Source organism: Myotis myotis, unplaced genomic scaffold (assembly GCF_014108235.1).
Source record: "Myotis myotis isolate mMyoMyo1 unplaced genomic scaffold, mMyoMyo1.p scaffold_m19_p_15, whole genome shotgun sequence".
NCBI classification, from domain to species: domain Eukaryota; kingdom Metazoa; phylum Chordata; class Mammalia; order Chiroptera; family Vespertilionidae; genus Myotis; species Myotis myotis.
Genome location: NW_023416319.1, coordinates 50,297,890 through 50,311,366, shown reverse-complemented (window position 1 = coordinate 50,311,366; position 13,477 = coordinate 50,297,890).

Genomic DNA, 13,477 nt, shown 5'->3' with positions numbered 1-13,477 from the left:
CTGAGGCTGCTATTTACAATCTCTAAGATCGAGAGATTGAACCGCTGAAATGAGCCACGGCCCTGGAATCATCACTGACACTCAGTCTGCTCACCTCATCGGATTGCTCCTCCCAGCCTGAGCGGCATTCCTTGCTCAGTCCCAGAGGGCAAACTCTTCAATCATTTACCAATTCTTCATCCATGGTCCCCGTGTTTAGAAGTTTATGTGTGATAAGGACAGTCCCAGTCTGACTGTTTCTTCTTTCACTCACAGTTGTCCAGTTTGGATAAGAGTTACATGGTTATCCCTGCCTGACATTAGGGCAGAGTGGAAATCTCCTCCACTAAGGGACTTCAATGCCATCGAGCCTGATGTGTGTGGTGTGGCCTGGCTGCACCTTGACTCTGGTCTCTGTCATGGCTAATGGCACTGAGCCACATTGGCCAGGGCATTCCAGCATCATCTGTGAAGAAGGCCATCCTTCATTGAATTTTGCACCTTTTTCTACTTAGGCTGCAGTGGTTCTTTAAGGAGCAAAGGAAAAGATACCCTCACTCACATCCCCCATACAATGTTCAGTCAAGTGTGTTCCAGCCAAGAATGCCTGAACTTGATAGTTAAAGATCGTTACCAAGCACATTTCTTTTCACCAGGTTACACTGTTTACTTTCTAGGATTGCCAATCTCTCTATATAAAAGCCTAAGTGACCAAACAACCAGTTGACCTGTCACTATGACGTGCACTGACCACCAGGGGGCAGACACTCAACGCAGGAGCTTCCCCCTGGTAGTCAGTGCACTCCCAAAGCCAACCTCCCATGGCCCCTCCCCACAGCCAGCTGGCCCCAATGGCCCCAATTGGGCTGGCCGGCCAACGTCCTGCGGCCCTGATCGCCAGCCAGGCAGAGGGGCCCCACCCGTGCATTTGTGCACCAGGCAGGCCTCTAGTCTTGGATAAAATGCTATCCTAAGATGTGTAAGTGGCCTTCTGTCCACATATATTTTATAATATCAACTTTAAGGGAAAATCTTGATCTGTTGGAGAAAAGAAGTTTAAGAGCTATTCACCCCAAGGTGGTCCTTTTAGGGGGAGAAGTTCACCTTTAACAGTACTCAATACATAGCATTCATTTCAGGGATGTCAAATGACAAAAATATAGTATTTTGTTCCTCTTTTGGGGTAATGCCTAAGTCATATTCTGATCATTTATAAATGGCATCTCTGAGGCTGACTCAGTTATATTTTATTATCTAGAAGTCATGTTTTTGATTTCAAAATGAGAATTTCTGACCATGTTTTTTCCTCTTTTATAGATAAAATACCTAAGTGTTTTTAAGGTTGTAAACTAACGCTTTCTGCTTTTTTAAAAAAGGAACTTAATTAGGGTTTGCCTATTTGAACATGTATTAATAATCTTGTTTTCCTGAACCCTTTTGTATTACTGGTGATATTTCTCTCTACTTTCACAAATTTACAATAACACAATACCGACTGCTGAGATGAGTTCTCTCGTGTTATGTTTAGGTCCTGATGAAGCGAAGGGCACTGTGTAGACTCCTAGAAGGAATATTTGGCTGCGTTAGGATCCCAGTTGGTTTGGGGAGGTCTAGAGAAGTCAGAACTGAAAAAGCCTCCTCAAGGAGCTCCAGGGCTGGCATTCAACTTCACACCGTCAGCTGACCGAGTGCCCACTTGTTTATTGGCGCGAGCGGCCTCCCGGTGCAACAGCCACCACAGGTGCCTTCATAGCTGAGAACGTGTTATCGGCTGCTCTGCGAAGCCCCAGCTGTTGTACCTTTGATTAAGTTTTTTCCTAGAATCATGATCTCTCACAACCTGGCTGATGGGCCTCCCTCAGCTTAACTCCTGCTGTTGGAATTGGAGATGTTACTGCATTCCTCGGCCTGATGAGTCTACTTACTTAGTGCTTGGTGACCTTTTCCTTTGCATGTAATCAATAGGTTAGCCTTTCTTTTCTTTTTCAAATATATTTTTATTGGTTTCAGAGGGGAAGGAAGAGAGAGAGAGATGGAAACTTCAATGATGAGAGAGAATCATTGATTTAGCCTTTTGTTTCTTAGCCTTGGCCTATCACTACTTAATTTTAGCATTGGTAATAATAATTACTATTATTGTTGTTATTTTTATTTTCTTTTTAAATTACAATTTACATTCAGTGTTATTTTGTATTAGTTTCAGTTGTACAGCATAGTAGTTAGCCAGTCATATGCTTTACAAAGTTATTGTTAATATCCACTTTCGTATACTGAGTTACAAGTAAGTGCCGAACAGTGTGCTACCAAGATCTGGATGAAGCCGATGCAGTTATCTAGGTTTTACAGATAAGAAAAGTGAGGTACCACATAGTTCGCTCACATTCATGCTGCTACTAAACGGCGGAAACGGGTTTTAGTTGAGCGGAGCCTGGAGCTAAAATTCATGCATATATCCCCTGCACCAAGTATGTGGTACATAGATGATTTTGCTGGCTTACAAAAGAAAAGGATTTTCTTAACTTTCCACAGACTGTTTTCCATGTCAATGGAAGATCGGTTGTGCTAAATGAGCTACACATGTAATGTAAGGGCACCAGTTTGAATCTAAATCCTGTTTCCCCTTTTTAGAGTCTCTCTTCAGCACCACTCAGTGAGGCTGTCAGAGGCAGGTCCCACACCCGGACACCGAGGCTCCTGACTATTACTAGGCACGTCGATGAGGACTTTATTGTACCCTTCGTCTGTCCCTGCCAGACCCAGCCCAGCAGCATGCTCCAGGGCAGATGGCAAGTGGGATGACAAACCAGCCTGGACTGGCAGGCCACCAGGATCGGAGAGTGGACCGAGCCTGGCAGACTCGGCCTAAATACACTGGGGCCTCCCCATTTAAAGCCAAGTGGGATGGACCAGAGGCACAGGAAACCTCCCGAGCCAGTGTGTGAGGCTCCCAGGCCTTTCCTAGTTCTTATTATTTGTCTCTGTGACCAGACTCTGCATCTAAGAGGCTTCTTATCTCTGGCCTCCTGCATTCTGAACATTCAGAAAGCATCTTTCCTGCTTTCTTTTTCTTTTAAATTTAAATTCTTTATTGTTTAAAGTATTACATATGTCTCCTCTTCCCCCCCCCCTCCTCCCCCCATTGACCTTCTTTCTTGATCTGTTTCTCATACATCCCTATTTGGACCTAGCCCTTACTTCCAGTACCCTCCTGCCCTCATCCATGCCAATCCTTGGAGAGCTGTTACTAGCCAGAATTCCTTATCGAAAGTCAAGTATGTTTTAGAATTTAGAGCTTCTCGGATTTTAGAGAAGCCTGATGCCTCAGGTAACGAAACAAGTCAAACCTGTTAATACTTGTTATTGGACAGTCTATGGGAAAAGAGGTCAGTGTCCCTGACTAAATAGTATTGCGTGTTTTAGAAGTTCCGGTGCCACACCAATGTGCCTCTTGTGGCCCATGGGTGAGAATGGCTGCTCTGCACACATCATAGCTAGAGCTGTTAGATTAGATGGAAGGGGGGGTGGGGAGTGGGAGAAAAGTCATGTGACTGCCACTGGGAACCTGGATCTTCGCCGTTTTTGTTGTTGTTCTAGTAAAACTGTGATTCTATTGCACTTTTCTGAGTTGTGTGAGTCATTCTAATGAATCAGCATGCCAAAGTGGACAGTGGGAACCCCAAAATTTGTAGCCAGTTGGCTAGAAGTGTGAGTGGTCTGGGAATCCTGAAACTTAGTGTTGTGTCTGAAGTGAGAGTAGCCTTGGGGAGAACTGTACCTCTAATTTGTGAAGTCTGGCTGAATGCTGAGTAGTGTCAGATTTGCATTGCAGAAAGGTAGTGTTTTTCCCTTTCCTTATTTTGAGCCATTTTGTGATGGTTCAGTATTCAGAGACATCAGTGAGTAGAAAAGACAGCACAAGGAAGACATGGGAGTCAGTGTGGAAGGACTGCTCATTCAGCTCAAAGCACTGAATACCTTCTCAGGGTTGTAACAGCTACAGATGCTTTTAAGTGCATTTGACAGCAGGAAATGGGGGAACCAATGAATTCCTTACATAATGGTTCGGCTTGCGTGGGAATAGCACTAAATGCTGCTTTTCCACTGCAGCAAAAATGTGATCTGCTGGTTAGAGCATTGTCCCGATAGGCCCACATTGCGGGTTTGATCCCTGGGCAGGACTCATACAAGAATCAATCAATGACCGTATAAATAAGTGGAACAACAAATTAATCTCTCTCTCTTTCTCTCTTGAAAAATCAATAAATTAAGAAAAGTATTTAAATGTGGTCTGGCTTGAATTGTCTAGATTTTGTGGGAGAAAAAGATAACCAGAAAAGGAAGACTTGAAGGCCTCTCCAAGGGGAGCTCTCTGGTCTTTGATGTCGCCACACTGTTCTGTGTGGCACTTACCAGCAACATGTAAGAAAAAGCCACCTCACAAAACTGTTTTACACTCTGGAGAAGTGCTGCCATGGGTTTTTAGAATAAACATTTCTTGTTTTAGCTTATTGTTTTATGTGTGTGTTTTTAATAAAGTTTTTTCCAAAAACACATTCTAAAACTTGTCATGCATTTAAATACTCTCTGACTGAAATTTGTGAAAAATGGAATATGAACAGGGAAAAATTATTCTCTGATAATAGCAACAATACATAAGACAACATGACACCGATGAGAGAGAGAGAGACAGGAGAGAGAGAGAGAGAGAGAGAGAGAGAGAGAGAGAGACTGAGTTACAGTAGTAATATCATTCCGCATTTCCTCCTATGCTAGGCAGTTTGTTGCCCGGTTTCTGCTCATGTAGAGGAAACATACCAAGGGAAGAGTCCTTACACTGGCACCTGGAAAAGGGTGAGAGGCATGTGCAGCAGAGCCATCCAGCCCTCAGCACCTGAAGCAGAGATACCCCAACTACCTGCAAAGGAATGATGAGCAGCACAGCTGGCCACAGCCTCAGCCTCGGGGAGCTGATCCCCAGCTGACCCACAGATGTGCTAGATAATTTTTGTTCTAAGTCACTGTTTGGGGGCAGTTTATTACATAGCCATTGCTGATTGATATAGATCCTGAATCCTAAAAACAGGTCGTTTATTTCACAGCAATTTCAAGTTACAGTAACTCAGAATTTTACATTATATTCTACAGATATTCTGACCATCGGAAAGACGAACAATTGGACTGGAGAGCAAATTAAGCCTGAAACATCACTGGAGGCAAAAATGACTAAACGGAAGCTATCCTACTTTAGACATATCATGAGGAAGCTGGGATCTTTGGAAAAGACAATCATGCTGAGAAAAATAGAAGGCCATAGGAAAGGTGGAAGGCCAAATATGAGATGGATTGACTCCATAAAAAATCCATAGGTATGAGTCTATAGAGGCTGAGCAGGGCAGTTGTGGGCGGGACTCTGAACATCAGTCATTCATAGGGTTGCCAGGAGTCAGAGCTGACTCAATGGCATATAGCAAACACATTCATTTAATATTTCTAACATTAAAAATTGTATGCCATCATTACTTATTTATTTATTTCCCATTACTAAAGAAATGTCATGGGTCAAAGAGATAGTGAAAAATTAAGTATATGTTATTTGGAAAATAACAAAAATGATAATTCTTGGTATCTTATGAAAAGCGATAAAAAAACAGAAAAAGTTGTCACTGTTAATGCTCTTAATATTACATATATATATATTACATATAATATTATATATATATATATATATATTAGAGGCCCGGTGCACAAAAATTTGTGCACTTGGGGGGGGGGCGGCAGGGGGAGGACATCCCTCAGCCCAGCCTATGCCCTCTTGCAGTCTGGGACCCCTTGGAGGATGTTCACCTGCTGGCTTAGGCCCTCTCCCTGGAGTATCAGGCCCAAGCTGGCAGTCAGACATCCCTCTGGCAGCCCGGCAACCCTCCGGGGATGTCCACTTGCCAGCGGGAAGCAGGCCTAAGTTGCTGCAGGCGGACATCCTTAGCGCTGCTGAGGAGGCAGGAGAGGCTCCCACCACCACTGCTGTACTGGCAGCCGGCAGCCTGGCTTGTGGCTGAGCAGAGCTCCCCCTGTGGGAGCACACTGACCACCAGGGAGCATCTCCTGCATTGAGCATCTGCCCCCTGGTGGTCAGCGTGTGTCATAGTGACCAGTCGTTCTGCTGTTAAGGTCAGTTTGCTTATTACCCTTTTATTATATAGGATAGAGGCCTGGTGCACGGATGGGGGCTGGCTGGTTTGCCCTGAAGGGTGTCCCAGATCAAGGTAGGGGTCCCGCTTGGGTGCTTGGACAGCCTGAGTGAGGGGCTGATAGGTGTTTGCAGGCTGGTCACACCCCCTTTAGGGTGGGGGATCCCCACTGGGGTGCCTGGCCAGTCTGGGTGAGGGGCTGAGGGCCATTTTCAGGCTGGCCAAGCTTGCCCCCCCCCCCCCCAGGCAAAGGAAGCTCCCAGCCTCTCCTTTTTCTCTTTTTTCTTTTTTTAATTCTGGGATTCATTTACCTTCTATAATTGAAACTTTGTAGCCTTGAGAGTAGCTCAGAGCTGGCTGGGGGCGGAGGCGGGGGCAGGAGGGAAACCCACTGCTGGCTCCAGCTCTGTGGCCACGGCTGGCTGAAAGCAGGTATCTGGGATTTATTTACCTTCTATAATTGAAACTTTGTTGCTTTGAGTGGAGCTCAGAGCCGTGGCAGTGGCAGGCGGCAAGTTGGCTTCCTCCATCACTGGGGCAACCAAGCCTCCTGTTTGCTCCAGCTCCGTGGCTGCCGGTCGCCATCTTGGTTGGTTTAATTTGCATATAGTCGCTCTGATTGGCTGGTGGGTCTGGCTTAAGGTGTAGTGAAGGTATGGTCAATTTGCATGTTTGTCTTTTATTAGTGTGTGTGTATGTATATATATATATATAGTCTTTTATTCTTATATGTGGAGGATGTGTATCAAACTTTAATAGGATTTAGTGGTTTACTGCTATGGAGGGAGCATGTTTGGACTTGGTGCTAGACATGGGGAAGGATATTTTCATCATTTGCTGTGCACAATTTAGTTTGAATTGTTTTCAAATATAATAATTTCCTTATTATGTAGTTTTTAGAAGAAGCTAAATTGGAAGGATATTCATCAAAATTCTAGGGTTGGTTATCTCTAGGTATAGCTATATATGTTTTTTGTTATTATGTGTTTTAGTTTGGATTCTCTTGAAAGCAGAGCCTGAGAAAAAGACTTGCAACCAGATGGTTTATTTAGGAGGTAAAACCAGGAAACAGAGTGAGGGTAGAATGAGACAGAAAAGGTAAAAAAGTTAATATAAAGACATCGCTGTGGGCAGCAAGTGCCTGATTCCACTGGACCCTCCCGAGGAGTACTCAGAATGTCTTCCAGGAGGACTGGAGGCCCAAACATTGATCTATCACATTCTTCTTTAGTTGAGAGTCAACTGTAGGGGTGTTAACTTCTCTATGCTTCTAGGTCATGATTACACGAGGGCTAATTAGGTTTCTTCAATGTTGGAGAAGTTCTAGGGCCAAAATCAAACAAACTCACCTTGGATGCTTACGGGATAAATCTGATAGCGTAAGGGGGAGTGTGAGCTTAAATGGAACTGTAAATGGCAACTATGGCTACAATCAGTGACTATAAAGACAAAGGTTATTCTAAAAGCATTTTGGTAAAATACAGTGTTCTCACAGAAAGGATTATTGGAAGCATTTTGCATTTTTATTCACAGCATCATCCATTTAAATATCTCACTGTGAACTTTAGAACTGCTTTGTATACCTACAAATTTTATAAATTGATTTTGGGGTTATTAATTAAATACACTGACAAGGAAACACAGGCTTGCCAGGATACAATGTCTAACAATTGATCATTTAAAAACCCCTATAAAATGCAAATGCTGACTGGAAGATGTTAAGGAAAAACATGGTTAAAAATAGGTCTTATGGTTGTTTGTATTCTGTTATTTTATTCTGTAATTCTTCACTGGTCAGAACCATTTTTATGTTTTCCTGAGTAGCTCCTTCAAATAGGAATGACCACCCAGAAACACAGACTGATGCTGATCTGAAAGAAAAGCTCTAATGTTCAGCATCTCTTCATGACCTCAGTGGCAAACCAGGCTTTTAGCTCTGGCTATGTCTTGCTTCTTGAGGAATCTTGATGTGCATTTAAAATCTCTTCGGATGATATATCTTTTATGTATTGTTTTATTCAACCAACAGATGTGTATTGCATTGTGGCTGTGTTCCAGGCATCATGCTATGAATTAGGATTAAATGGTGACTCCATTGCATGGCCACTATCTTCATAAACCTGTACGCTTCATAGAAGCTGGATGACTTCATGAACCACTTGAGGTTTTACACACACACACACACACACACACATATATATATATATATATATATATATATATATATATATATATATTTTTATTGATTTTTTACAGAGAGGAAGGGAGAGGGAGAGTTAGAAACATCGATGAGAGAGAAACAGTGATCAGCTGCCTCCTGCACACCCCCTACTGGGGATGTGCCCGAAACCAAGGTACAAGCCCTTGACTGGAATTGAACCTGGGACCCTTCAGTCCGCAGGCCGATGCTCTATCCACTGAGCCAAACCAGTTAGGGCACACACACACTCTTTATTTGCCTACCTCCTTGGCTGTTCTTGAATAAGACCTTTTTGGTGTTTTTTTTTTGACGAGACTTGGTAAATTCAGTTTGCCTTGAGGAAATTACTTTCTCTATTTGAGATAATTATGGTCTTGGTATTTTCCTACTGCAGCAAAGTAACTGAATTTCATGGTGAAGGAATTTGATTTCACTAAGTGTTAGAAGTTGCACAGTCATAGCTATCCAGTTGCTAGAGCAACTTGTAAATATTTACTCTAACCATGACATCTTCTTTAATATATGCCTCGTAAAATGGTGAATGACAAAAATCTTTTACATTCTAGCAAAGAGCTTATTTTAGGAACATGCCACATTAATTTTCTCCATATGTATATGGGCTCTACTTCTCACTGCACTAACCAATGTTGTTTCAAATGCCAGATATGGCCTTATCCGTACTTACATCAGAACCTACTCACCGTGAAGAAGCATGCGATGGTCTCCTTTGCCATTCCTTCTTCAGGAAATGCCTTTCCCCTGCTGGGCAATCTTTGAAGGAACAGTGGTCACTTTCCTGCCAGATCCAACCTGAATTTTGAAAAGCATGTTTTTATTTCTATTTAGTGTCTTTTTGGGTACCAGAATATCTCCTATCTGATTGCAGTTGGCACCATGGCTCTTCGCTTAAATTCTAGAGTTTCAGTCTATTTTTATTTCATTACCTGAAAGTCTTCTAAATGAATCTTTTGGATTATGCCATTTGCCTTACCTTTTCCTAAACTACCTCAAATGAAAACTAATTTTCTTTAATGGTTCAGAAACATGTAAATCTCTTTGCTTCAAACTAAATTTAAGCTGCAATAAAGCGTTTTGCTTTAAAATGCCAATAAATTTAAAACTTTCCACAAAATAAAACAGCATGATGTCAGATTTATCTTACCTCCTAATTATTTGTTTAAGAAACATACCCACAAGCTTCAATATATTTTAATAGGCTTCTGAATGCCGTTTTCTTGGTTTACCACATATGCTAAACAACTCACCCAGAACAAGAATCATGGCTTTATTCCTTTAGCTCATTAAGTAAGAAAAATAAAATTGTAAAAGAATTTATGGAGAAAATAAAACCACACCAAGAATTACTTAAAATGTATAATTCACTGTTTGAAGACTTGTTTTTGGCTGGGAATGCTCTTATTTGTCAGTTCTTTGCTTAGCATTTAATTTTCCCAACATTCAGTCATTGAGTCTTTAATTAAACATTTAAGTATCTACTGTTCTGAGTCAGTGTATTAGAAACTATGGCAAAAGTATGATCTCAGCATCTAGTGGATAGTAATCAGAAATTAAAATGTGATATAATAACTAGATATCCAGTTACTCATCCATTCTTTATTCATTCATTTACTTATTTGGTGCTTTAATTAATATTTTGGAATTTATACTATATTATTACATATTAATAATACAAGAACAAGTAGGACTCAGTTTATAATACCATGTAATAGTCTATAGGAAAAAATAGACATAAAACTAAAAAATAAAATAATGTATCTAATATAATAATATGGATATGCGCAAGGCATTATGGGGGGAAAAGAAGGGGAACTTATTTTTTGTGGGAAAGGGTCAAGAAAAGTTTTCTCAATGATACCTGAGGGAAGAGAAAGAAGAAGAACCAGCAAAAGCTTCATAGACAAAGGCCCACACTGAATGTGGATCTTTGAGGAAGATGAGAAATGAATAACTTCCTTGTTAATTCAACATGTATTTATTGAGAATTTATAATGTGCTTCACATCACCTTTACTCTCAATGTGGTTACATTTAGGTGAGGCGAAGAGCACTGTAGGAAAGGGTACAGCATGCATAAAAGGACACAAGAATGTTAGCACTTTACCGATTAAGATGCCCCCAAGCTCTGTAACATGAATTGAGAGGAGTTAGGTCTTTCCTTGGATAGGACAGGGCATGTAACTACTGTACACGTGCATTTTAGTTTGATGACTGGCAGGAGCATAGCGGATGTTTAAAGGGAGTTAAAACTGGAGACATGTCCACTATCAAAAGTGAACTGTAATATCTAGGAAGAAGATGAAAAAATCTGAAATAAGACAGTATCGCCTGGCCATGGCTCAGTGATTGAGCATCAACCTATGATCCAGGAGGTCGTGGCTTGATTCCCGGTCAGGGCACATGCCGGGGTTGGGGTTGCAAGCTGGATCCCTGGTCAGGGTCATGCAAGAGGCAGCCAATCAGTGATTCTCTCTCATCATTGGTGTTTCCATCTCTCTCCCTCTCCCTTCCTCTCTGAAATCAATAAAAATATATTTTAAAAAAGAAACAAGACAGTATCAACTAGAATATATTAATCCAATAAATATTTACTCTGGGTGTATCTTTTTTCATTGTGTTAGTCACTTTAGAAAAGAGCAGGGTATGTGACAGTGTGCATGTGTGTGTGCCCATATACAGTTTTACAGTGAAATCATTACAGTTATACGATTAGATATGTCTCCAGCTTTGCTGCAGTAGCGAATAATTGTGGTTGGCTTCAGGCTTTAGTTCTGCTCCATGTGTCATCTCATTCTAGGTCCCCGGCTGAGGTAGCAGTCCCTGTCTGTCACCTGCCATGAGCAGGCAGAGGAGATGTGATGGTCCTCAATTCCTACTGTCACACTCCAAACGTATACAAACAGCCTCCCTTTAGTCTCACACCCATTTCTGCTGTGCCCTCTCCACATCCCGTCCACAGAAGCAAGGAAGCATGCATGCTGACAGGATCTCGTGGTTCCCTTTGAAGCTTCTCCTTGGTAGTGGGGCGCACCGCATCTGCTCACATTCCATTGGCTGGGGCAACAGTCCACATGTGTGTATGTATGAATGACACACAGTGATCATCAAACCCATACCATCGGTAATGCATGGGCACTGACCAGTCACAATGGAAGCACTGGAGTGAGGTCCTGGTGGCCCCTTGGTGTGGCTGCTATGGTTACACTATTTGCTGAAGTGGGTGAGATACTGGGGGATCCAGAGGAGAGGCCAGAAGAGCTGGGGTGTTGGGGAACTCGAGACTGTGGGGTTTTTTTTTCAAACAGGAGCAAAGGATTTAGTATTTCAATCATCATTTAAGCTACATTGTGTGAACAGGATGAATATCAGCTTTGTAAGTGTGTGTGTGTGTGTGTGTGTGTGTGTGTGTGTGTGCAGTGTTCAGGGATTATTTATGATTTCTAGCTTGAATGATGACTAAGTGAGGTGATGTAGAATAGGAAAGAGATAATGCAAGAAAAATGATTAGGAGAAAGATTATTAGATTTGGTTACTTATTAAGTATATATGTATGAACGAAATAGTTCAGTTGTTATTTAGTTATGTCAGTCAGAGTTCATGGGCGAGTTCTTGTTGGACATACACAGGACACTGCGTAATTGTCAGGATATAGACCAAAACAGAAAAGGCAGAAGGCATAAAGAAAAAGACTTACAAATTAAAACATACAATTTATGAGTATCAAATGTTTAACAAACCCTATAATAAAAGCCACACATCACTTTAAGAATATACAGGGTGGGGCAAAAGTAGGTTTACAGTTGTATGTGAAACACAATTTATCCTTGTATTATTATTATTTAGTAATAATTGAATTATTTTCCATACAAACAACTGTAAACCTACTTTTTCCCCTTCCGTATTTTATATGGAAGGCAAATTATCTTAATATATAAAGAACTCCAATAAGCAAAACACCATCAACACAACATAAAAAATAGGTAAATATAAATAAAGTAGTTTCCAAATCTATAGGATGATTCCAACTCTCATAATTACATTAACATGACTTTAAAATATTTTACTTATCAAAATGACAAATATAAAATGCTTCTAAATAAACTGCTGAACAGGATAGAGGGAAATGCATACCCCTCTATGATACTGTTGGAAGTGTTAGTTGGTGTAACCTCTTTGGAAACCAATTTGTTAATATCTACAAATAAATAGTAAGTAAAATAATTCAATGAACAGAATATGTTCTATTTTTTTGCAGATGAAAAGTGTACACATATGGAGACCTACAAACATAGCATTTTTTTCTGGTAGAATATTCAACAAATGTTTTGTTGTGGGTGGCTCTTTGGAGAGAGACTTGGGATGCTGGTGAAAGTGAGAATACTCTTACGCTGACATAAACCATTTTGATGTTTAAAGCTTTATCATTTGCTTAGGCTTTTAAAAGCATTTTTAAGAAAAAATTTACATGAACGAATGCATATAAATAGTTGATAAAACAGTGCTTATTTATGGACACTTAGAAAATAATCATACGGATTTATGAAAACATTTCAGAAGCATCTCTAAAACATCAAGCGATGTTCAAAACAACATTTTTAATGGTTGTTATTCAAAGCTATTAAGAGACAGAAGTAAACACGACGGGCAAGCTGCCTGAATGAAAAGCCCCACTATTTTCAGCACCCTGCAATTCTCGTAATAGCCCCTGAGCGCTCTTTTCTTCCTTCCCTTACAAAGGAGCTGCGCAGCCTTCACTAGGTACCTTCATTATTGGGAAAGATACAGTGTAAGTACTTTACGAAACAGATCCGTTGGGTTTACAGTGAGCTATGATGAAATCCTAGAAATGAGTGGCCAATAAAGCTTAAGAGAACTCGGCCTCTGCCTGCCTTGCGGCTGCACAGAACCACCCTGCCTGTCTACTTCAGTGTTCGCCTTTTTAACACTGTTGTAGCTACGAGGCTACGCTCTTGGGTGCAGCTGTGGACATGAAATTGAAACAAGCTAGATGACCTACCAGACCCAGCTCCATAAAACGACGGCATTGACTAAAATTAATCTATTTTCTCAGTCTGTTGCTATCAGGGTTGCCA